We start from the raw sequence: 26,801 nt of genomic DNA, 5'->3' as shown, positions 1-26,801 counted from the left end.
TGGAACTACATTTCCCTCATGTTCGATATAGGCCTTTCAACTTCTGGACAAAGAAAGTGGTTCAACTTTTCGACGTTGTGCACTGATTTCACAGTAACTGTGGTTTCTTCTTCTTCAGAACAGTAAGGTCCAACAGTCCCTGTCTTGGAGATACTAGTAGAGCTTGTCCCGTAGCTGATGGTTTTGGACTAACAAGAACTGCCGTTCGCTCTCAGTTTTCGTTTTATTGAGTTCGAACTGAATGGGGAAGATCTGGTGGGTTCTCTTCCATCACTGATCCAGTACTTTTAAACACTGCAACCCATCGGAGTATAGTGTTTGATCTGGGACTGCGTCTCGATGTTAGACATCAAACTTTCGACGGAAAAGACGTTGAACGGTGATCAAACAATCATTGTTTCTAAAGAACTACTCGACCGCAAAGACACAATGCTCTACACTCCAACGCTCCATAGCGACTGAAAGTGCGTTATCAAAGCTGTTTGCCAACGGTCGCTCTACGTCAGTAACCCCACTCGTCGCCGAGTACAAGCGGTTTAAAAGACATTTGTTTTCTCAACTCCATCTCGTATGAGTAGTCTTAAGTAATAATATGTTCATTGTTATTAAACTTAAGCCAGTATTCTATTTAATAGCCTGTATATCCTCACTGTGTAACGAAATATACACAACTGGACATTAAAACTGCTACACCAACAAGAAATGCATATGATAAACGGGTATTCATTACACAAATATATTATACTAGAACTGACATGTGATTACATTTTCACGCAATTTGGGTGCATAGATCCTGAGAAATAAGTACCCAGAACAACCACTTCTGGCCGTAATAACGGCCTTGATAAGCCTGGGCATAGAGTCAAACAGAGCTTGGATGGCGTGTACAGGTACAGCTGCCCATGCTGTTTCAACACGATACCACAGTTCATCAAAGGTAGTGACTGGCGTATTGTGACGAGCCAGTTGCTCGGCCACCATTGACCAGACGTTTTCAATTGGTGAGAGATCTGGAGAATGTGCTGGCCAGGGCAGCAGTCGAACATTTTCTGTATCCAGAAAGGCCCGTACAGGACCTGCAACATGCGGTCGTGCATTATCCTGCTGAAATGCAGCCTTTCGCAGGGATCGAATGAAGGGTAGAGCCACGGGTCGTAACACATCTGAAATGTAACGTCCACTGTTCAAAGTGCCGTCAATCCGAACAAGAAGTAACCGAGACGTGTAACCAGTGGTACCCCTTACCAACACGCCGGGTGATACGCCAGTATGGCGATGACGAATACACGCTTCCAATGTGCGTTCATCGCGATGTCGCCAAACACGGATGCGACCATCATGATGCTGTAAACAGAACCTGGATTCATCCGAAAAACTGACGTTTAGCCATTCGTGCACCCAGGTTCGTCGTTGAGTACACCATCGCAGGCGCTCCTGTCTGTGATGCAGCATCAAGGGTAACCGCAGCCATGGTCTCCGAGCTGATAGTCCATGCTGCTGCAAACGTCCTCGAACTGTTCGTGCAGATGGTTGTTGTCTTGCGAACGTCCCCATGTGTTGACTCAGGGATCGAGACGTGGCTGCACGATCCGTTACAGCCATGCGGATAAGATGCCTGTCATCTCGACTGCTAGTGATACGAGGCCGTTGGGATCCAGCACGGCGTTCCGTATTACCCTCCTGAACCCACCGATTCCATATTCTGCTAACAGTCATTGGATCTCGACCAACGCTTACAGCAATGTCGCGGTACGATAAACTGCAATCGCGATAGGCTACAATCCTACCTATAACAAAGTCGGAAACGTGATGGTACGCATTTCTCCTCCTTCCACGAGACAGCACAACAACGTTTCACCAGGCAACGCCGGTCAACTGCTGTTTGTATATGATAAATCGGTTGGAAACTTTTCTCATGTCAGCACGTTGTAGGTGTCGCCACCGGCCCCAACTTTGTGTGAATGCTCTGAAGAGCTAATCATTTGCATATCACAGCATCTTCTTCCTGTTGGTTAAATTTCGCGTCTGTAGCACGTCATCTTTGTGTTGTAGCAATTTTAATGGCCATTAATGTAACTAACTAACTAGGTTTTTATTAGTAACTAAGAACGAGGAAGCGAAACAGGAGACCTATACATTACGAATTGACATGTCTCCCGGCGAGATCTAACCTCATTTTGCTACTTTTAAGGCGAGTTAATCATTAGCCGGCACTATAAAAATGGATTACAATTACGAATAGTTTGGACGAGGGAAGGCCGGATGAAATAATTGCGCAACGTGACCGGATCTCTGCCCCCACACTGAGGCGACAACCCGTGTGAGAGGTGCGGCGCGAGCGCATGCGCACAAAAGTCGCGTTGCGTCACGCGCTGACGAAACGGCCACGGCGACGCAGTTCCGCGGTGGTTTAATCCCCTTAATGTGCCGCGCAGACCTGCACTGCTAAATATAGGCGAGCCGGCACTGCCACGCACTGCCGTAAATCTGCATAACGCCGGAGACAGACGCGCAGCGGAAACTGAGTAACGGCACGCGCCGGGGAATATTATCTGCTCTGCGACCGCGGCGCAGCGCACAAGAAGGAGTTCACTTGAGAGGGCTGATACTTTTAATCTAGCGGATCGCTCCGGATTAATTAATCGCGGCCGACGATGGGTGGTATATCATTTTAATTGGAATTCTCCGCGTGTTGCAACTTTGCTGCCAAATTGCCCGGGGTGGTCCGCCAGCGGATAAAGGCTTCCAGTCTCTTGAGGAGCGGGCCGGCTGTCTCAGCCTTAACGGACGCGTCGTAATACGACTAGCTGCGGAGAATCTATTTTTACTAAAGGAGAATGGGTGGCTGTTGAACGCTACATTTACAGTCGACTTGATTTGTGACACTCTCGCTTATAGCGAAGTTCTCTTTTTAATTTCCTTTCCTGTCGACTCGGAGACGATGGACTTTAAAATTTCATTTCTGTGGCTCGTTGGTGATTAACCCATCAGAAAAGAACAAAAATGAAAAAAAGCGAAATATTTGGAATGATATCGTGTTATTAAACTGCAATCACAAAAATTTAAACTGTTTTGACTCAAGACTGATAGTTGTTATACATCTACTACAAATTTTGATATATCTCAGGTTACTTACGATGTTTTACCTACGTCGCACTTCCCGTGTCCATCGTGTGACGGGGGTGGGGTGGGGGGAGGGGGAGGGACGCCACAAACGCCCCGATCCATTCTTCTGACTACAGTAGGTGGCGTATTGGTTTTAGATGAAGTAGATGAGTTTGCAGTGGCCTAGCAAGGAACTCTGAGAAAATCATTTCACCTTCAGCACATCAGACTAATGTGGTAGCATCTCACTACACAGCTCAGACCTTACAAACTAACGGTACTGCTTCGACAAGCATTTCCTTGTAAGAGATACTTATAATAATAGCTGCTATCCTCATAATGCTGTTACAGATCCAGCGGCGGTGCATGCTCTTGCACTGTCCTCCATGAAATACTCACAGGACATTTCGTTAATCACTAGTGCTCTCGACAAACGTTGCAGTATATTATTCATACGCACTAGCTGATCAGTCGTATCGGGGCGCCTCTCTGTGGACGTTAATGTGGAGTGCGTTCACCATTCGCCTGTGTGACGGCTTGAGCTCTGCTGGGGACATTTTCAACGAAGTGTCTGAATGTCTCTAGAGGAATGACAGCCCGTTCTTCTTCACGACCCTACACCAGAGAAAGTAGTGATGTTGGGCACTGGGGTCTGGAGTGAAGTCATAGTTCTAACTCATCCTAAAGATGTTATTCTTGAGGCTTTCTCGGCGATCTGCTGACATGTTGAATAATCGGGGTTTCTGCCGCACGTTCGCGTCGTTCTCGCACGATATTTCGACAGCGAGACTCGCTGTCTTCTTCAGGTGCTATTCGAGAATGGTCGTTGGATGGACGTAGTCGAGTATTTATGCCTGGACGGTGCTGGCGCTACGTAACCGGTTTGCAACGCGTTGAGTGTTCCGTCCGAGGTCCGCACCCACCAGGCGCGGCTCCAGTGGTTCTCTCTGGTCGCTGTAAGTTGGTGTTGACGCCACTGCAGAGCCGGCCATCAAGGCCAGCGTGCTCGCAGATACCTTCGCTGAGAGCTTTACGCTGGTGGACGACGTCGTCGACGACGACATGATCCAGGAAGTGAGTGACCGTCTGAAGCTGCACATGAATCGATAGGACGAGGATGATGTCAAAAGGAGTCACCAGTGAGGAAGAAGTTCAACGCCACCTCGCGTTCCTACAGCTCAAGAAGGCAGGGGGATGTGACAGGATCGACAACGCACTGCTGAAGAAGCTACTGCCGGAAGCAGTGCGCATCGTCACCGCGATATTCAACGCCACCCTTCGTACTGGCGTCTACCCTACTGCGTGAAAAAACGTCGAGATGGTCGCCACCCCGAAGGTCGGAAAGGACTCTAGGATGGCGCACAACTATTGCCCGATAATCCTCCTGCCTTCCCTCTTCAAAGGCTTCGAGAGGATATACGACAAACGGCTGGAGCGTCACGTCAGTGTAGAGGGCCTACTTCCTGACGAGCAGTTTGGATTTCGACGCAGTCACTCGACGCAACACCAACTTCTGCGACTGGTGGAGCAAGCGACGAGGGCCCTGGAACGTCACAAGTGCCTTGGGGCAGTACTCTTTAACATTTCGAAGGCCTTCGACAGCGCGTGACACTGTGGCCTCCTGTATAAGCTGCTGGTACTGGGAGTACCCGGTCGTACGTCCGCCTGTTTCAGTCGTACTTGAGTGGGCGCGCACTCCATGTGCGAGCTGATGGTGGTGTGTCAACACCGCGCCAAATCCGTGCTGGTGTACCGCAGCGGTCCGTACTCGGCCCCCTCCTGCACTCTCTGTACACTGCCGACGTCCCGAAGACGACGGCGAGAGTTCACCTTGCGCTCTACGTAGACGACACCGCGCACACGAGCAGTACGAGCAGTACGAGCGCGCAGCTTATGCGCTGCCGCTTGCAACGAGATCAGGGCTCGGGCTACCAAATGGCGGCTCAAGTTCAATGTTGGGAAGAGCCAAGCTGTGGTGTTTACGCGCAGGGACGTGCTTGCTGTATGCTCTACTCAACCCCACGACTACTCTGCCCACAGACTGCGGCATCTCGCTGTACCTAGCACTCATCAGGCCGGTGCTTGAGTACGCGGCAGTGGTATGGGGAAACGCGGCTGAAACCCATCAGCAGACACTGCAAAGAGTGCAGAATAAAGCACTCCGGCTGGCGCTTCGTTTGCCCCGAGACTTCGGCAGGATGTAGCTTCAAGATATCGAGGGAGTCCCGACGCTTTTGCGAGCTCGCGACGAGATTCTAAGCGCTGGTCAGTGGACTGGCAAACCAAGTACACTGGCGCCGGCTACCAGATGGGTGGACCTACTCCTGGAATGATAACCGGGCAGTAAGCAAAAAAGCATACAACCCAGTGAGGACCAAGAAGACGAGCCGGAAAGAGGAGAAAATGAATACTGTATGATTCACTGAAGTAGGAAGAGCACCTGTGCTTAACCTGCACGGAATGCATGTGTGTGTCACGTCTGTCTGTCTGTCTGGTCGCTGGTGTTCCGACCGCCGCCCGCGCCCGGCTCTGCCGTCCTCTGGTCGGCCTGAGGACGACCGAGGCGGGCGCGGGCTGCAGCCAGATCACCAGCGACCAGAGAAGACCGCGGACGCTACACGCGATGCGGCGCGGACCGGTTACGGGGCGCCCAGCACCATCCAGGCATAAATACTGGACTAGATCTACCCAAGTACCATTCTGGGGTAGCACTTGAAGAAGACAGCGAGTCTACTACATCTACATCTACATTGATACTCCGCAAGCCACCCAACGGTGTGTGGCGGAGGGCACTTTACGTGCCACTGTCATTACCTCCCTTTCCTGTTCCAGTCGCGTATGGTTCGCGGGAAGAACGACTGTCTGAAAGCCTCCGTGCGCGCTCTAATCTCTCTAATTTTACATTCGTGATCTCCTCGGGAAGTATAAGTAGGGGGAAGCAATATATTCGATACCTCATCCAGAAACGCACCCTCTCGAAACCTGGCGAGCAAGCTACACCGCGATGCAGAGCGCCTCTCTTGCAGAGTCTGCCACTTGAGTTTATTAAACATCTCCGTAACGCTATCACGGTTACCAAATAACCCAGTGACGAAACGCGCCGCTCTTCTTTGGATCTTCTCTATCTCCTCCGTCAACCCGACCTGGTACGGATCCCACACTGATGAGCAACACTCAAGTATAGGTCGAACGAGTGTTTTGTAAGCCACCTCCTTTGTTGATGGACTACATTTTCTAAGCACTCTCCCAATGAATCTCAACCTGGTACCCGCCTTACCAACAATTAGTTTTATATGATCATTCCACTTCAAATCGTTCCGTACGCATACTCCCAGATATTTTACAGAAGTAACTGCTACCAGTGTTTGTTCCGCTATCATATAATCATACAATAAAGGATCCTTCTTTCTATGTATTCGCAATATATTACATTTGTCTATGTTAAGGGTCAGTTGCCACTCCCTGCACCAAGTGCCTATCCGCTGCAGATCTTCCTGTATTTCGCTACAATTTTCTAATGCAGCAACTTCTCTGTATACTACAGCATCATCCGCGAAAAGCCGCATGGAACTTCCGACACTATCTACTAAGTCATTTATATATATTGTGAAAAGCTGTCGAAATCTCGTGCGAAAACTACGCGAACGTTCGGCAGAAATCCCGATTATTCAACATCCTAAAGATGTTTCATGGGGTTGAGGGCTGGACTCTGTGCAGGCCAGTCCTTTTCAGGAATGTTACTGGGAAAACCCTAGCCTTACAGATGCTGCTTCATGTCAGGGTATATCCTCATGCTGCTACAAACGATCATCGTCTCTGAACTGTTCCTCTGCTATGCACAATACACAAAACTGTAAAATGTGTCCATGTACTACCGTATTTTTGCGTTTTTTCAAGCGCAGTAAGAGAAACATACCCTAACTACGAGAAATTCTTCCATACCATAACACCACCTCCACCTATACGTGATGGCAGGTAACGTTTTCCAGGCATTCGTCAAACCAAAAACCTTCAATCGGATTTCTAGGGGGCATAATGGGAGTCATCACTCCAAATCATTCCTTTCCAGTCATCCAATGGTCAGTGATGACGCACTTTACACCTCCACAACCGTCACTTCGCTTTAACTACGGAAATTTGTGGATTATGAGAAACTGCTCGACCACTGTATTCCGTCGTTTTTAATTCCATACCCACAGTCATTGTGATAGCATGACCTCTGGTAACACTTCGGCGCTTACGAATTATTCTTTCCTCCGATTCCACGCAATTTTTTACGGTCTGTGGTCGATGGAAGCGATAATTTCCTTACGCGCGAGGTTTGCCTCGACGATAGCGTGCGAGTTGGGGCCGTAGAGGTTTGAAGAGCGCTCACAGACCGTCTCGACTGTGTGAGTCCGGACCATCGAGCGAGCACGAAGGTGGTTGTTCTCTCAGAGTACCCGTGCATGGCAATACATGCTGTTTGGAACAAGATATGTAATTAGGAGTGCTAATGAAGTTATGTGAACCGGTTGCTGTGTACCTTTTGTAACGACGAGCGATCACAGCTGTTGGTTCGGCCCAGTCTGGAGTCCGTGCATTTGTACGGAAGTAAATATCGCAGTCTGCTTAATTGGGGCGGCCTTACCCCTGTGCTGCAGAAAAGGTGCTATTCTGATGAGGTTACGTCGCTCTATTGGTGTCACCCGTCTGTTTCAGGATGGGTGGAGAGCGAGATTGGTGAAGTCATTTGAGACGTACTTCACAGCACGCTTGATCATAGTGAGCACTTGCACTTACATACTGATAGAGTTCAAGTATCAGGTTTGTTGGCACCGGGAATGTTTTGGTGGCTCCTGTTTGAATAGTCCTACTAAATGGCTGCTAATGCGCTAATGGCGTTAATTTGTATGTTTTAAGACTTTTAATTGTTTTTAGATTTTAAGCCCAAAGTGTTTAAACTCGGTGGACCTTCGCAGTTGTTAAGTGAATACCTGCTATCTAAATCGAATCCTCAGTTTGTGCTACTGCGTATATTTGATTTCTGTTGTACGACTGTAAATATGAAAAATGAATTGATTCAACTGAGCTCCCAGTGCTTTAGGTTGGTAGGCCTTTGCACTTCTCAAGTGAACTGCTGTCACTCAAATCTAATCTGCGGTTTGTGGCACTCCGTAAATTTGATTTCTGTTGCACGATCATAAGCATGAAACATTCATTGATGTAACTGATCTTCCAGCTGCCTTGCATGTATTATTTAATATTCATTAAAGTTTTGAAGTTTCTTTCTTTTTTAAATAAGTTTTAAAGTTACCTCACGCATGGCGTGGGTTTGGTGTAAGTGTTCTTTTGTAATTGTTTAGGTGTTAAAGTTCTGTTTTAGATAGCCAGCTGGTTAGGGTTTCTCAGTGTTATTTGTCTGAGGGCGGCCTCTATTGGCGTCGTCTTGGCACTGGGGTATGTTAGGTCCTTTTGCAAGAAAAGCAATATATGAATTTTGAATCCAATTCTTACATACATGTGAATCTGGACTGATTATTAATCGTATTATAACTTTGTAATAAAGAGTGTAATTCGTTGAAATTGTGGCCTCTGGGTTGTGGTCCTGGCACCTATTGATTTGAATGATTTATCCTTCTGTTTCTCTTTTTTTATTGTTTACTCATGTGTCTTTAAAATGTTGAGCAGTTGTTAATTAATTTTACCTGTATGGTTTAAGTTTTAAGGGTTATTTTACCTCATTTCTCGGGAAATATAGCGGGGGAGGTGGGGGGGGGGGGAAATCTCAAGCCTCCCCCCCTTCCCCCCTCGGAACTGTTAAAGGGCCCTGTCCGTCAGTACCTGACATCTGCTTGGTCAGGTCAGTGATATGGGTCTATAATTCAGTGGGTTATTCTATCATACTTTGTTACAGAGACTGCCGTCTGATAAATGCTGTACCATGCAGCCACAGATACAGTACGCATGGTTTCCTCCTAGAGGGTTGTACTGTTCCTCATACGTCATGCCGTATCGCCCTCTTTTGCCATAGTCATTGGTAATGTTTTGTCCGATTCACATCTCTTGCTGACTCATCTTGTAGTGGATGTGATACACATTGTACACAATGGTTCCGTATTGAAATGGAGAGCTTGCCGACATAGTGTTTATTTACGGAAAGGCAAATGGCAACATGCGGTGGGCAGCAAGGTTGTATCAGGAGACCTATTCCCGCTGACAACAACCTCTGTATTCAATGTCTGCAACAGTGTTTCGTCATTTGAGACATTTTCGTTTCAGGAAGCAGAAAATGAAGAAGGACGTACCCGAAACGTTCGGGCACCAGGCTTGGAGGAAAATGTGACTAAAACTGAAGAAGGCGACCGCCGTGTCAGTACCACGCAGTTGGCCTGCCAGTACAGGGTAAGCCAGACGATCGTGTGGAACATTCTCCATGACAGTTGTTACTACCCTTATCACTTACAGCGTGTGCAGGGCTTACTAGCGACAGACTTTCCACATTGGACCAGTTTTGTCACTGGTTTCTTCATCAGGCAACCTCGATTCCGGGATTTGTGTCATCCATCCTATTCACAGATGAGGCCTCCCTCAGATGGAGTGTTATCTTCAACTTCCATAACATTCATCTGTGGGATGATATGCAGCGCCCCAGGATATAGTGACAGCGAATCATCAGCATCGGTGCAGCCGGAATGTGTGGGCCGGGATAACTGGAGACCGTATTTTGGAACCAGTCGACCTTCCACGTCGCCTAACATGCCGGAACTATCGGTGTTTCTTGCGGGTGACTTTGCTTCCCCTGCTGGAAGAAGTACTATTGATAATTCGAAGGGTTATGTGGCCGCTACATGATGGTGGTCCAGCCCACTTCGCCGATAACGCCCGGACTCATTCGTGTTTTGCCTGGTCGATGGATCGGACACGGGGGCGCCAGTTCCATGGCCGCTCTTTCACCGGACCTCAACCCGTGCGATTTATGGTTATGGAGCCATCTCAAAAGCATCGTGCATGCAGAGCCCATTCCAGATGTGGAGACAATGGAAAAGCGTATTCATGCTGCCTACTGTTCCGATGCGGTCTGGCCGATGTGAACGTGTGAGGCAGAACATGCTACGACGCGTACACGCATGCGTTGAGGCACATGGAAACCATTTTCAGTACATACTGTAACTGTGGATGCATGGTACAGCGCGTATTAAACCGCAGTCTCTGTAACAATGTATCATTGAGTAAATCGTCTCTAGCATGGAAACCACGCATTTCTGGACACAAGTTCATTAGACACTCTTGTGTATACATCCATGCAACAGGGGCTGCAACATTATACTGATAAGTGGACTTATACTGCCAAGTAAATTTGACTCGATTTTGTAATTACTGACATAGCATGTCATGCTGGGAGCTTTTTGTCAGGCAGTGTATATGGCAGACAATGCTTAAATTAATTGACGTTTGCTGAAGCATGAAATTTTCCACATGGAAACGGTCCTACGCTCCAAACTGCAATCGCTGACATTGGAGATGAAGCTAACAGTCCATGGTAACTGTTCTTATTAATTTTCATGTATAAATTTGATATCCTATTCATGATATTTACTGAAATATTGTGTAGATAGTAACAAATGCGTGTATGGGTATGTTTCCTTCTGAGTGCTGGTGTGTATGCGTGTTTCGAATATGCAGTCTCAGATACTAAGCAGGCAACCCAACCCTGAGCGAGACATTCGTCTACAGATTCTGTCCTCTCACCTCCGCTCTCCCCCAAAAATTGTTAATTTGTGATTATGTAACACGAGAAAATATTTTTCTGTCATTTTTATCTATTTCCTGTTTGTCTGTCTGACTGTTAAGACCCTTTTTCTCTGGAACAGGTTGGCGTCTCAAGTTCAAATTTTTTTCGCATACTAATAACTAAGGTCCCTTGGCGGTGTAAAAAAATTAAGCTTCCAAGTCAATTTAATCAAATGATACGGCCATTTATGTCACATATTTTGATACAGGAAAAGTCACTCATCAAAACCTCCCGTTGACGTGAAATCACGAAATATGCCAAAAAGCTAGATTTCACAGTACAAGCAAAGGGACAAATCCGAAATTGTTGATTTTTCAGATATATAACACAAAAAATTTTTGTTTTGCTATTTGTTATCCGACTTCAAACTAGAAATCAATGCATTCTCAAAAGTCTTGGAATCTATTGGACAGATATATTGCCAGTATCAATGTCGATAACAGGAAAAACTCGTCAATATCCTCGTTTCCTGGAATCCTATATACATAATTAAATTTTTACGGAATACTCAGTGCTCGAATCCTACTCGCACCAGTCATTTTATTCATAGCCTGCCTAATAGAATATGTTCGATATATTCACACGGTTACTAACTGGGCTGATGCATGCAACTACATCCACACACAGCACAGCAAGGTTTCCTACATACAGAAATAAAGTGCTTCGTGTCTGCTACAAAACGTGTGCCGTGGGATAAACTGTTAAAAATTTCTGTATCCATCATAATGTGTAAAATGAAAGAAATAGCCGCGCGGGATTAGCCGAGCGGTCTCAGGCGCTGCAGTCATGGACTGTGCGGCTGGTCCCGGCGGAGGTTCGAGTCCTCCCTCGGGCATGGGTGTGTGTGTTTGTCCTTAGGATAATTTAGGTTAAGTAGTGTGTAATCTTAGGGACTGATGACCTTAGCAGTTAAGTCCCATAAGATTTCATACACATTTGAACATTTTTTTGAAAGAAATATTTCTCGCTTTGCGTCTCCATTTTCCTTTTTTGTCTATACAAGATATGACTGGAATTTTCCGATAAATTATTGTATGAACATGGGAATCAATGGAAATATGGAGTAAGTTTGATGGACATGATCGCATATGTTTCGTTTATATCAAAAGTACACGAAAAAATTTCTCCGACGTTCTTTAGAAAAGACAGATACTACTTTTACAGAGCTTATAAAAAACCGGCGAACCGCAACTTATGTGTACTGCATGAACTAAAAAAAAAAAAAAAGAGGCTGCACGATTTTATTGGACAGGAGCAATGAACTCCCGTAATTGGAATAGCGATTACTTCTTTAAACTTTTGAATAGATATTGTGCCACGTTAATTAATTTTGGCATTTAATTTGCAGTCCGCAGTGGAAATTTGGTAAAACTGATAATAATATTCAGTGTTGCAACGGCCGCGCACGGTTGGAATTTCAGGACCTATTGTTCTGATTTTCGGAGTACAGTATAATAATTTTATGCGTATTCGGCTCATTACTGGTGAGAGATAACTCTATTTACCGCTTGTAATAAATGAAAGGCCCGTCACGAAAGCATTGCGTCCCTGTTATCCGAGAGTAAATGATGTGTTCCATGGAAGCCGTAAAATACGAAATTGTTTGGGCATGAGAGTTTCCCTCCCGCGATTACCTGCACCGAAAAAGCGATCCTTCCTGTTGCTGTGAAAGGGATTTCGCGCGAATATGCTTAATTTCCTTTGTTATCCGCACAATGTTCAGGGTGTCAATTTCCGCTGGGACATATTTGGACGGCATAGGAATTCAAAAGATTCTGATTTTCATACGCGAAATGAGCAGAGTGAAATTGTGTTTCTTGTAGCTATAACACGTGCTGAGGTGGATGTTTTATATCCCGAATGATTTATTAACTGAAATATAAAAAGTAAACTGTTTACAATGCGAAATGTATACTAGAACAATTATTGTGGGAAAACTCTAGTTTGGTTTTGTGAGCACTTTAATCAAGCATAATGAAATTTTACTTGTGTAACATTAGCACAGGATACAGGTAACGGCCAAAAAAGTGAAATTAAAGAAATGTTCAGTCTAGAATGAACAACATTTGAAATTAGAAACAACAAACGCTCGTCGCTGAAATGAAATGAATGGCGCGATTATTTCCGCTGCAAAGACTACATTATGTAAAACATGAATTGTAACTTCGGGTGGATACCACCAGTCGGTTTGCTAATTTTCTTTTCATTTACGTGAACTCTTTTTCAGCCTCATTTTAAGATGACACCTACAGAAGTTTACAGATTCATACGACAAAATGCTGGGCATTATAGGTTGTTTCACTGTGACAAGAAGATAGGAATCACTTTAACGTACCGCCTTGTATGGTAGTTACTTGCCGGCCGCTGTGGCCGAACGGTTCTATGCGCTTTAGTCTGGAACCGAGCTGCTGCTACAGTCACAGGTTCCAATCCTGCCTCGGGCCTGGATGTATGTGATGTCCTTAGGTTAGTTAGGTTTAAGTAGTTCTAAGTTCTAGGGGACTGATGACCTCAGATGTTAAGTCCCATAGTGTTTAGGGATATTTGAACCATTTGGTAGTTACTTGGCAAGCTGTGCTGAAAGTTGAAATTATTTACTTACAGCTGCAGAATGGACGCAATTGATGTTATTATTCAACTGGCAGTTTCCACCGCCGTAGCCATTCGACCGCAGACTTAAGTACTATTCCCTATCAATAACTTTTTGTTTTCGTTATTTTGTTATCACTGAGTGCCACTAGAAACAAGCCAGCATCCTACATGTGCTATACAACTGATGTATAGTACCAAGATGTGGTATACCCATAAAGATTTTTGACATGGAAAAATTTTGTCGGTTTTTATGTGTATAATACAGGGTTATTCATAAATATTCCCACGGTTTCGGAAGGTGACTGTGCAAAAGCTACAGAATATATGGAAAAATAGCGCATGACCATCTATCAGAAGCCTGAATATCCAGCTTTTGCAGTGTGGACGTGCAGAAAGAGAGTCAGTGAGGTCCTGAAAGGTACCGGCAGGGATGTGGCACAATCCCGACACCCTTCCCATGGCCAGATGCGCTACGTTTCTCGGTGGAAGATCAACTGATAGAGTTGGTCCAACAGATTCCCTGTTGGGTTATAATCTGGGGATTTTGGTGGCCTGCGGTGTACGGTGAACTCATTCTGGTGCTCTTCGAACCACGCACGTGCACTGCAAGCTGGATCACGCGTCGCACTGACTTGCTGTTACGTTGCACCTTTCCTATGATAAACAAACTGCATGCAGGGCTGGATGCATACTTGTGTCGTCCAGAATGACGAGACCACCCAGGGAATTCCCCAGACCACAACGCTCCATCGTCCAGCCTGGCTGCTTTGCTTTCAGACTTTTCACGCCGTACACGCCAACGACCATCTGTCTGACAGAGCATAAAACGTCATTCATCTGAAACGCCACCTGTGGACTTGCTGTTGCGGTATTGGCCCGCAAATTCCAACCTTCATCGCCGACGAACAGCAGTCAGGATGGGTGGATGAACGAGGCGCCTTCTGTGAATGTCCATATTCAGTAATGTTCGCTACACGGTCGTTGAGGAGACCACTGTTGGCAGCCCTTTGGTTCATCTGGACAGTCGGTTGCTCAACAACTGCACGTTTATTCTCCCGTGCACATCTTCGCAGCTGTCATATATGGCCCGTGTTGCACAACAGTTGCTCGGCGCCGTTTTTAGATAGCGCCATTTTGGCATGCATGATATACGTTAACCACAGCGACATGCTAACAGTTTGCAAACTTAATCATTTCGGAAATGCTTCCACGCTCGGCCCGAAAGCCAAGGATCATGCCTTCTTGGACATAAGATAAATCGCTCCGTTTCTGCATTATGACAACGCCTGCTCTGTTTTCCACGTCCTCTGACACGCTTTACAAATGCCCCCCCCCCTCCCCGGAATGGTGCTGCCACCTGCCGTCTAGACGAATCATCCGCTCCGAACTGTCGCATCGAATTAACTCGCACCTGCAGACAGGCAATACAATGAACAGATTTCCAAAGCAGGCTGCTATCACTACGCCTTCCCGCTTGCAGCAGCAGCCGGCTCAATGAACTGCATGCACAAATTGATGTCCGTCACATTCTCAGACGGTGTCTGCACTGAGCAACTGTCACGTGAGCTAAACACTTGGAGAGATACTCTGTACGTGTCTAATTTCTGTATGTCTTGTAGTTTCTGACAGTCGTCTTCTGAAACCCTGAGGTACTTGTGGATAAGCCTGTGTAAACGCCGCGAGCGCAAATAATTTGGACTAAAATTGCGTTAAAATTGATCCTGAAATACAGCTGATCCTCCTAGTCTTTTTACGACTTTACCATAATTTCATTGTCTTTTGGAAACCTAGAAATTTTTATTTCTTGTCCCTGAAGGGCGCAATCAGTAACTGTCACGTTCCCAATTCCGAGTCCTGATTCGGTATAAGGTTTTAAGGTCTTAGAAATGTAAGACACAGCGCATACTTCGCTAAAAACAAGTTGTCTCACACACCCCACCCCACTGTCATTATTATTAAAACTGAATAATATACCGAATAGAATGGAATTAAAATCGGAAAAATCGTTTCACATATTATCAGTCTCCTTTCTTTATATTGTGAGACAGCCTGATAGTTTCATCAAAATGTGCATCAATTTTTCGTGATACAGGAAAAATTAGTTTAAAACTGTTTGTATACGTTTTTCTCTGTGTTAACTTCGTTATAGTTGGAACACAGAACACACAGAACAAGAAATTGAGAGCTTTCTGATTAATTTGGGTGAATAACACTGTTTTCACAAATAAAAGGTATTTCAGGAGGGAACGAATATGCTCTGGGAGGAATAAAAAGGTGTTTACTGTGTTCTTTTCAGAGGTACATTTTCTCCAAAATAATCTAGTGGAGAAAGGCAGAGCCAGTACCACATATTGGTTAATTTAGGCAGTGTGCCACTGGTTGTGCGATCTATAGGGGTCTCCGTTCTGTTGTATTTCGACAACAAATTCTGCTTCAATGTAGGGTACCATCCTCCGTTAAGGAGATGGTCTACCATATAACTGGAATTATGACTTGGTTATTAATGATATCATAAGACGTATTAACTAAGAGCAGGATATAAATTAGTGTTCACTGCAGTGTTACTCTTTCAAGTTGTAATCACTGCAGTTCTTAGTTCTATGAGTACAACAGATGCTTGTAAAAATGTATACCCCACTGTTGTAATAAAAGTCCGTTAAAAATCATACCGAAGTTTTCTCTCAGCTGTTACTCTCCTAACGAGCGTGTACATGAGAAAATTGGCCTGGTGAGTTTTTTCCCTCTCAGCACCATGATTGTGGCTTTGACATTGCGATAAATCAGGTAAGTACCTCCAAATACTCGCAGAGAGATACTGGTGGAACACAGACTGCCTACTAGTTTCCTGACAAAATTGTGATGGCCAGGACATCAGTCTACGAAATGCGGCACTTTGTCTTTTACTTTCTGCCATACATGAACTTACAGTTTCATGATAGAGAGCAAAGAATGATTTCTACATCTCTATAGCTTGTTCCGTGTTTTAAGGTCTGTATGGATGGACATGCAGGTTCTCAAGATGTATCCATGTAGTCTCTGCTATTATTTCACATTCTGTACAATTTTGTAGCTTCCAATAACGGCTCAAGAAGTTTTAGAGACAGGCTCATTCCACAGGTTATGAACCGGGCCCAAAAAGGAGTCCAGTGCGATTTGCACCCAGCCGACGTAGCATTTCTCCATACCTACAGCTTCCTCAGTAGCGGTCCAGTTATCTGGTAATAACAAAAAAAAAAAAAAAAATGTTCAAATGTGTGTGAAATCTTATGGGACTTAACTGCTAAGGTCATCAGTCCCTCAGCTTACACACTACTTAAGCTAAATTATCCTAAGGACAAACACACACACCCATGCCCGAGGGAGGACTCGAACCTCCGCTGGGATCAGCCGCACAGTCCATGACTGCAGCGCCTGAGACCGCTCGGCTAATCACGCCGGCGGTAATAACCAGTCTCGAGGAAGTTTCGATGGCACTGAAGTATGTGGCACAATATCTTTTCATTAAGAAGCCCCCTTGTGGCTGTATATGTATCTTTGGACCAGCCGAGCAGTTGATCGGCACGGTTGGGCCATGCAGCAATGCCAATAACGTGCTGGCCTCTGCTGTTGGGTTGCCGCTACTCCTCTGAGGCAGCTATCATCCACACACCCAGATTGCGAACTAACGACCACTGCAAGATGGCCGACAGGAGGCCTCCACTCTGGCACCCTCTCTATGAGACCACCAGCCAGGAGTCCTACTGCCACTTCTTGATCCGCGGTCCACTCTGATGGACCGGACGTCGCTAGACGCAGTGGCTCAGCAGCCATTGGTCCAGTGTTCGTCACCCAGACTGCTGTCTCCCGCTAGCCTGGCCACTGGCCTACCTCTGTCTTACCACCTGACCCAGGATATCTCAGCAACAGTCAGCTGCTCCGAATGCACCGATAGCCGAGGCCGCTCGCTTTTGGGTTGCACTTTGAAAAAGGCTTACGGTAGCGCATTTTCACCCGCATGCTTGGGTGCAGGGTTCATCGCCCGTCGCATGTCGTCTGCTTAACGAAGGCATGCTGCACTACGTCTGTTCATGGTTAACGACAAAGAGTTTATGCCTGCCTTTGTTTATTTTTATTTTTTATTGTTTTAATTTTTATTTTTTATTTTTTACAAAAAGATCTTTCTCGCCCTGCGAAGTAGTTTCTAGACTTGCCCAAGCACGACATTTTAGAATCTCCGATTGCCAAAACTTGTACCGACGGTGAAATGAAAGAAACGTCAAAACTACGAGTAGAATACTCTTGTATACAGTTTAGTTTTGCTTACAAGTATAACTATGCTGAATATTTTTAAAAAATCAGACTCTTCTCCACTTCTGCATGACGAAATGATGCGAAACAGGATAAACAGAAATTACAAGTAATATATCACAATAACGCGAAGTAAGTAATTTGGAATAATTTTGAAATGCTGAAAGATAACATGAAAATATAATTAAGAATCTAAGGAACCAAAAAAGAATTATGGAAAGGAATAGTGAAAAAATCCGACGCTCCATCAATTTATACTTAAGAGATGTTCTGATTGCATGATTAGAAAAATGGTTTAAATGACTCTGAGCACTATGGGACTTGACATCAGTGGTCATCAGTCCCCTAGAAGTTAGAACTACTTAAACCTAACTAACCTAAGGACATGACACACATCCATGCCCGAGGCAGGATTCGAACCTGCGACCGTAGCGGTCACGCGGTTCCAGACTGAAGTGCCTAGAACCGCACGGCCACACCGGCCGGCCATTGCATGATTAATTTCGATGTTTTTGTAGTAACATTTCTGAGTAGAGTATCGTGTTGTTCTGTTGATGCACATCGCCACATGGTTTCTTTCTCCCTCTGTCCTGTTTCGCGCTACTAGAGGGCCCGTGCTGTGTTGCGGAAGTAGCGTATATATGTACGAACAGCAAAATTTGACCTCGATGTGGACAGTATGGCAGTTCCTCACTCGTGTATTACTTTCATTTGTGCTTCGTAACAGACATCTGGAAGCTGTCTGTATGTGATTGGCACCTATGCTGTGTGAGACTATCGCTTTATAAAAATCTTACTCCTCAAGAGGCATTAAAAATATTACATTTAACCCTCAGCTGTTTCAAATATTTATTCTTGTACACGTAAAAGTCAACTGAGTTATTTGTGTCTGTACGTAGCGGAAAGTTGATTTATTGCTGTTTTTTACGTTCAGTTTTACATTCCATATTCACCAAACTAGAGTTAATATTTAGTTTCAATACTTAAATGATACGCGAACATTGTACCATTTCCGTGTTTTTTTCTTTTTTTGTTGTTGCAACATACGTGCGAAATGACGGAATTCCGAATATAAACAGAATGAAGGCACGCCACCGTCTATGGCGAAACAACTAACAGATGGGATTTGCTCACCTAGTTTTGCTTATAATGCAGGAAGAACGACTCAGACGCAGAAAAAAGTTATCTTACACTGTAAATTTTATTTTTGCATGAAATAAATTTCACTGCTTGATGTGCATTTTGAATATTATTTATACTGTAAAATTCCAGTTTAACTATGTAACTACAGTTTTTAATTGCATAACACAGAAAAACTGCAGCAACAACGGTTTGATATGCTCTAGAATAAAAAAGTTATTCAAAAGTACACCCAGATTACAAACTGGGAAATAATTAAAATAATTAACTGTCCTACTTACTGAACAGACGTAAGTACTTAGACGGTTAGGATGGACGAGAATGGGCGTCGGAGTGGAGTTGTTTCGAAATGAAAGGGAGGAATACGCTGAACCTTTAGACATATTCTGAAATTACGTTATACAGGAGGGCTCACCTAGGACGGAAGTAGAGGACGACTGCCAGTGTAGAGGGTCGAAAGAAATAAAGGAAATAGGATGCGTGAGAGGAGGCGGTTAATGTCCCAATTACCCAGTGGCCGGTCCTGACGAACTGAGCCAGGGGCACATTGTCTAAGCCATTTTATTCTGCAGAAAAGATAGAAGACAAGGGCGGGAGAGGCAGTCGGCAGGAAGCCGTCTCTCTATCTGAAGGAGGGAAACCAAGATACAGACTGAACTCTGCTCTGCTACCCAAGGCGTGACCAGCAACAACCACTTGACTCTTTTCTCACGAGTTCCTCTACAGAGACTTGTGGTTGTTTGATTGAGCACGGCGCTAGCGTAAAGTTCGCTTATTCATTATAGTACCACAAATGTGTCGTGATGGTTATGCTACGGTTCTCACAGGCTTGTAGGCACTGCAGGGCCTAATGCTGCTGGTAGCTATGTCGAAAGACTCACAAGAAAAATCTCAGAATAAAACTTTGTTACGAACTCTGAAATATTCCCAGACTGGCTAGCCGTCCTGTGCAGTACTTCCCTGCCGCTGATATTTATAAAACGATAATAGCAAGTAACGGTCTCGTAAACTGACATACGGCCGGGAGAGCAGTATGCTGACCACATGCCCCTCTATATCATCATCCAGTGAAGCCTGTGGGATGAGGATGACACGGCGACCTGTCGGTACCGTTGGACCTTCCAAGGCCTGTTGTGACGGAGTTTAGTTTTTAATAGCAAGTAAACGCCGTCGATCGCATCACCGGCGATTGCCAGCGAACACATGTTGAACAAGCAATTGATTTTGTATACACATAGACAAATACGCTTACACTTATACCGTTTTTTTTTCTCAGACATGTTGGTGCAAAATTAGTTTAAATATACTTCTCGCCCCTCGATTCTAAACGTGGCTATCCGGCGGTTTTCCTTGGTTGAAAGATAAATGCCGTAACCGGAATCCTCCCCCAAATCCTCCCAACTGGGACACCATCGGACTAACTAACAGCTCTACTGGTATTTGGCTGAAGGATTCTGACTTAACAGCTCGAACGGCTGACTCTAACTTTGGAAACAGAGAATGAATAGCATACTTAAAATTCTCTCAATTTGGGACCTCTCTGCCCCGCTACCAAATTGCCTGCTCATTGACTGAAAAGATCCAAGGCTCCACAATGGGCCGGTTCTCAAATTGTTCGCTGTATCCTTTGACATAAAGAACGAAAGGTATTAATAATAAATATAGCAGTAGCCAGTAATATAATCTGAATGGACAAAAATATTAGCTGCCTAGGTTGGCTGGTCTAACAGTAGCTTGAGGCACATTTCTATGGAGTAGAACAACATTGGGAGAGTAGCAGCGACTGAGAGAATCCACGGGGGCGGTGCGACAGAATTATTGTCTCGCTCGTGGTATGTAGCGTGGGAAGCAATGCCGGTGTGACGGAGCGGAAAATGAGGGTGATTGGCTTCGATGCACACAAGGTCGCCCAGTGAAGTAAATTGTGGACTCGGCAGGTGTATCGCCGCGTACAGAGTTTCTGCTCTACTGCCAGTGGCTAAAGTCACGGTCTACAAGGAAAGCACGTCAGGAGCGTGATGGGTCGCATCCGCCAGCGAATGTCACGCCTGAAGGCCTTTCTCTACCATGTAAAACGTACTGCTGTATGTCAAAGCTTATTATTCCACACCAGTTACCAATTTGATATTTCGGGGAGAATGATGTCGTGTGGATATTTGAAGGGAAGTTTCTCGCAAAAGACTATTGCTCACTTACAACCACAAAAGAGACTAGCTTTGCTCCTCGAAGGTATCCAATTGTAGTGGGCGAAGCTCACCATGAGAGGGCTCTGGGCGACTGGATACTTCAGCAAGGCTTCCGTCTGATGAGACTTCAAAAAGCAAGTTACCAGCGTCAGACCAAGTAACTGTTATTGAATGCTGCAGTATATTTCAAAGTGATACGTACACATGACACTATATGTTTCAATGTAGTCACCAACTCTTTACAAATAATGGTCATAGCGTTCTGCCAGTTGTTCAATTCCTCAACTGCGGAAATCCGCACCTTGGTCGCGTTAAAGAACTGTTGTGTGAACGCTCTCATCGTTGGAAAACCTCTCAACCCCAGATGTTCTCTCAGTGCTCCGAAAAGCGGAAATCGCATAATGCGAAATCTTGGCCGTGTCTCATAACCTGTAAGGATGTGGCTTAAAAAATCGTTGCCTTGCACGAAGTAATGTTCAAAGAAGTTAAGTTCAGAGACGCCATAAACCTTGCGCCTTTGTCAGCAGGTGACAGAGATTCCGGAACGCCGGCCGGGGTGGCCGAGCGGTTCTAGGCGCTACAGTCTGGAACCGCGCGACCGCTACGGTCGCAGGTTCGAATCCTGCCTCGGGCATGGATGTGTGTCATGTCATTAGGTTAGTTAGGTTTAAGTAGTTCTAAGTTCTAGGGACTGATGACCTTGGAAGTTAAGTCCCATGGTGCTCAGAGCCATTTGAACCAATTTTATTTTTTATTTATTTATTTTTTATTCCGGAACACCCTGTGAGCATAATACTGCAGACAATCTGGGAGCCGGCCGCTGTGGTGGAGCGGTTCTAGGCGCTTCAGTCCGGAACCACGCGGCAGCTACGGTCGCAGGTTCGGATCCTGCCTCGGCAATGGCTGTGTGTGATGTCCTTAGGTTAAGTAGGTTTAAGTAGTTCTAAGTCTATGGGACTGATGACCTCAGCTGTTAAGTCCCATAGTGCTTACAGCCATTTTTTTGACAATCTCGGACAATGGAATGAGCACCTTCTATTGAGATGCTGGGCAATATCCGCGAGAGTCACTGTGCGATTGCCACAAATCAATTCCTCGATTCCCTGGACATTGTCGTCTATGTTCGATGTCGATGGCCTTCCTTCCGGATCAGCATCATGCACGTCTGTGCGACCTCGGTCAAATTTCACTACGGATGGATGCGACATTTCTTTTGGTCTACTCACTGCCAGAATTTCACGGCGAATCTGTGTGCAGTTCAGACGTTTTGCCCATAAAAATCGTACTGTCCCGCATACTTCAGCTTTGGAGTACGTTTCCAGCCGCCACGCCGTTTGACTCGCACACTGTGATGCACATGTTATCCGTACATCAGGAGAACTGTGCCTGCATGAAATCCAGAACATGTACCCTCTTCTGACAATGCGCTACTCTTATTGCCCATAGTCTTAGTCCGGGAAATGTGTAATTTACTTTCTGAAATATCTAGCCAACAGTTGTACAAGGTGGATGAAACTGTTGGATGTTCTGTAGACGTTTCAATTATTTAAAATTGGGTCCCCCTGCCGAAGTGAAGAGTGGCTTGAATCAGAACAGCTTCTTCAAGGAGGCGATCAAAAAGGTTTAGCTCTTACCTAATTAACTTGCAGGGGACTGGTGTATTATTGATTCCATTTTCCAAGAAGAGATTATGCACGTCCGAGAGGAGAAACTGCGACTGAGTGGAATAAGGAACATGAAGAAGGATTCATGCTTTTTGAGTGTTCTGGGAGGTTTCCAGTCTTTAACCCCGTCGGATGTCTCTCGCATGTGCTAAGAGTTGCACTAAAGGCCAGGGACGACGTCCAAGTAGCCCGGCCCACCTGCGCGAATTGTCGTGACGGGAAAGGGTGGACACTCATGCCTCATATTCTGTACTAAATACCTTAGGAACCTGTGTCACAGCAAATCGGAGCTATTACGTCTTGGGGGCGTGAAAATTTTTGTCAGTTGGGTTTCTTTGAGAAACTGAACATATTTTCCGATATTTTGCAATTTAACTAATATATGTAGAAATATAAACCTAACTTAAACAATTTAGTGGTTTTTACGAAAGTAATAAGTATTCCTGTCGTCCTGTATGGTTAAATATAGCACCTACATCACACGCAAAACAAAAAGCAATAACATGTAAAATATAAGGTATTTTCATCATTTAGTTACAAACGTAAGGTATGTAAGTTAGTGTATACAAACTGCAACCGACAACATCTCCCCTTTTACCTTTCAGAAAATAAAAAGGGTCATTGATGGTGGCAAAACTTAGACTTAACACTTTTAGGCAGAAAAAAAGCGGTATGCAGTAACATCTACCTCTAAATCTACATCTACATGGTTACTCTGCAATTCACACTCAAGTGCCTGGCAGAAGGTCTATCGAACCATTTTCATACTACTTCTCTACCATTCCACTCTCGAATGGTGCGTGGGAAAAGGGAACAACTAAATCTTTCCGTTAGTGCCCTGATTTTTCTGATGTTATTATGATGATCATTTCTCCCTACTAGGTGGGTGTCAACAAAATATTTTCTCATTCGGAAGAGAAACTTGGTGATTGAAATTTCGTAAATACACCTCGCCGCAAAGAAAACCTCTTTTGTTTCAGTGACTGCCACTCCAACTCGTGTATCATATCAGTGACACTCTCACCCGTATTGCGCGATAACACGAAACGAGCTGCCCTTCTTTGAACTATTTCGACGTCCTCTGTCAATCCCACCTGGTAAGGATCCCATACTGCGCAGCAATATTCCACCAGAGGACGGACAAGTGTAATGTAGGCTGTCTCTTTAGTGGGTTTGTCGCATCTTGTAAGTGTTCTGCCAACAAAGCGCAGTCTTTGTTTCGCCTTCCCCACAATATTATCTATGTGGTCTTTCCAATTTAAGTTGCTCGTAACTGTAGTTCCTAGGTATTTAGTCGAATTGACAGCTCTTAGATTTTGCGATTTATCGTATACCCAAAATTTATCGGATTTGTTTTTGTACCCATGTGGATGACCTCGCACTTTTCTTTGTTTAGTGCCAATTGCCACTTTTCGCACCATACAGAAATTCTCTCTAGATCATTTTGTAATTGGAGTTGATCGTCTGACGATTTTACTGGACGGTAAATTACAGCTCATCTGCAAACAATCTAAGGGGACTGCTCAGACTATCACCTAGATCATTTATGTAAAACAGGAACAGCAGAGGGCCCATGACACTACCTTGCGGAAAGACAGATATCACTTCTGTCTTAAAAGTCCTGTAAGTAAAGGATAATAACCACGGACAATTAGCCCACATTGTTGCAAAACACTCGTCAGTTCAACAGAGACATCAAAGCCTGGTGAGAAGACACACCATCCATGACTATCCTCTGGGCATGGGGTGCAGAAGCCACGACCCCACACACGTGCGTCTGCTGACAACGCCTCATAAGCCGCAGAAATTAGCAGAGGCCCTGGCGCAGGACTGCTGCTAGAAGGTCCCCTGGATTAAATAACCGGGGCACTCTTTGACGCTCGTTGATGGGAGGAGGTTGAGTACGTCGGAAACTATGGAGGCGAAGCGTCGCACTTCTCAACAGAGCATCGTCCAGGAAGATAATGGATGCATCTAGTGCAGAGGATGTTCACGCAGAATGAAATGGAGTCCGTGATTTGTCTGCCATTGTGTGTCACAAAAAAAACTTACTGTTCCATCGTGCAGATCCGTCTGTTCGTCTCCAGCTTTCCATAAGCGAGCTATACCCTCAGCAAGACAGTGGATCACCCAATTGTGCCTGAGTTGAGACAGAACTGTTTGAGGAACAATCCGCGGTAATGAAAATGCTTGTGCCGGCCCGAGTGGCCGTGCGGTTCTAGGCGCTACAATCTGGAACCGAGCGACCGCTACGGTCGCAGGTTCGAATCCTGCCTCGGGCATTGATGTGTGTGATGTCCTTAGTTTAGTTAGGTTTAAGTAGTTCTAAGGTCTAGGCGACTGATGACCTCAGCAGTTAAGTCGCATAGTGCTCAGAGCCATTTTTGAAAATGCTTGTGAGCCCTCCCATTACAGGTCTCCTGATTGTTGAACTCTGTGGTGTGCGTACTGTAAGACCTTCGGTACACACACCATCAGATTATTTGACTTGTCGGTCAAACGAAGTAGGCGAGTGTCAGCAATATGTCTCGTGGTCTTATCGTGGCGTGTTTGTCTTCTGCCGTTATGTCCGACGATAGAAATGACACTTGTACGCTTAGAGTAGCAGATTGACGGTGACCAACTTTAAACAGAACTTGATTAATTTTCACACACATTTATTAAAATAATAACAAGCATAAAAATTACTTAACTTGGTTCTGGATGCTATTTACAACTGACAATCTGAAGTTCCTTTGGTATTGGTACGTAAATCTTATTCTCACATATATCTCTGATACTTGACAAAAGTGTCTACACATTTATCTTCATAGCTATGTACAGGAACATGGTAATCTTATTAGGCACAGACTGAAACTTGGCTATAGAGTGGTACAGACAAATGTAGAACTCGTACAGACTGGTACGGCCTAATGCAGACCGGTGCAGATAAATGCAGACTGGCTACTCGGAGGTCTGTACACTCGTTATAATACCTCGCACGTTCATGTATCACTGCGAGAGTGTGATCCGCAAGGAGAAAAGGTTCTACGTTAGCAGCATTCTCATTGGCTGCATTACATATTAATACGCGGATCGCGGAAGCAGAATTTGGTCTGTCTCTATGGCAGCGCCATCTCGTAGTGCGGAGACGGACGAGCGCTGTGCTTGCGCTGTTGTGCTTAGCGGGGCGCGCTCTAGTGGGAAAGTTGTGTACGCACTGACTACGCGGAACTATGTACACAACAAGCTCATCTGGGATGAGACAGATAGAGACGCGCGCGCCTAGGACGCAATTTCTGTGAGCTGCGGGCCGCTCCTGTGCTGTCGTGTAGGAAAGTTCCAAAAGGCGTTAGAAGTCTCAATGATCCTACACCAAGACACGTTGCTGCCGTCATCAGGACGAAAGGGGGCCACAGACACTGCAAAGAAGATGTCTCATTCAACAGCTGCTGAATGTATAAACGAATAAGTCTGTTTTCTCATTTCAGGTAGATCAGAATAAGCAAAATAAACCAATTTCACTAATAATTGTTAAAAATACTGATGTGCTACTCATATAAAATACGGAGACATGAAGATTACAAGTGTGGTTAGCGGTTAAATGGTTATTAATGCCCCTCAGTTGCGTCATTCTCTATATGAAATTTTGGAGATATATAAGATACCACTCACATAACTATCTAGGCTTCCGCGACCGGTGTCATCATGATTAAAATTCTACTGGGTATTGTATAAAATGTCGCCGTACAACACCCAGAAGAATTTTAATCATGAAGAAACGACTTGTTGCTTCCATAGTGTTGGAACCACACAAACTGAGTTGATTGAATATAAATTAATGAGAGAATAAATAGTTTTTATTTTCCATAAGAAGCTGAGATACCACATTCAACACAGAAAACTGAATGGGTAAGGCAGGAAGGTACGCACAACAAGCCCAAAACGGAAAGAGAAATAGGATCGCTTTTTTTTTTTGAGTTTTAGTGTATGACGCATATATTGAATTTATGGCAGATGACTAATAGTTCACTCCTCACCTGGTATTACAATTAGCACCGCTAATGAGTGAAC

The 26,801-nt window shown here is 45.0% G+C and overlaps 1 protein-coding gene across 1 annotated transcript in view; it reads right to left on the bottom strand.

Moving 5' to 3' along the window:
• Positions 1-26,801, bottom strand: part of LOC124795845 — a 923,569-nt gene that overhangs the window by 496,878 nt on the left and 399,890 nt on the right. The window lies entirely within an intron of this gene.

Source organism: Schistocerca piceifrons, chromosome 4, assembly GCF_021461385.2.
Source record: "Schistocerca piceifrons isolate TAMUIC-IGC-003096 chromosome 4, iqSchPice1.1, whole genome shotgun sequence".
NCBI lineage: Eukaryota > Metazoa > Arthropoda > Insecta > Orthoptera > Acrididae > Schistocerca > Schistocerca piceifrons.
Note: the sequence above shows the minus strand (reverse complement) of the source record. Positions and strands in the feature narration are given on the sequence as shown.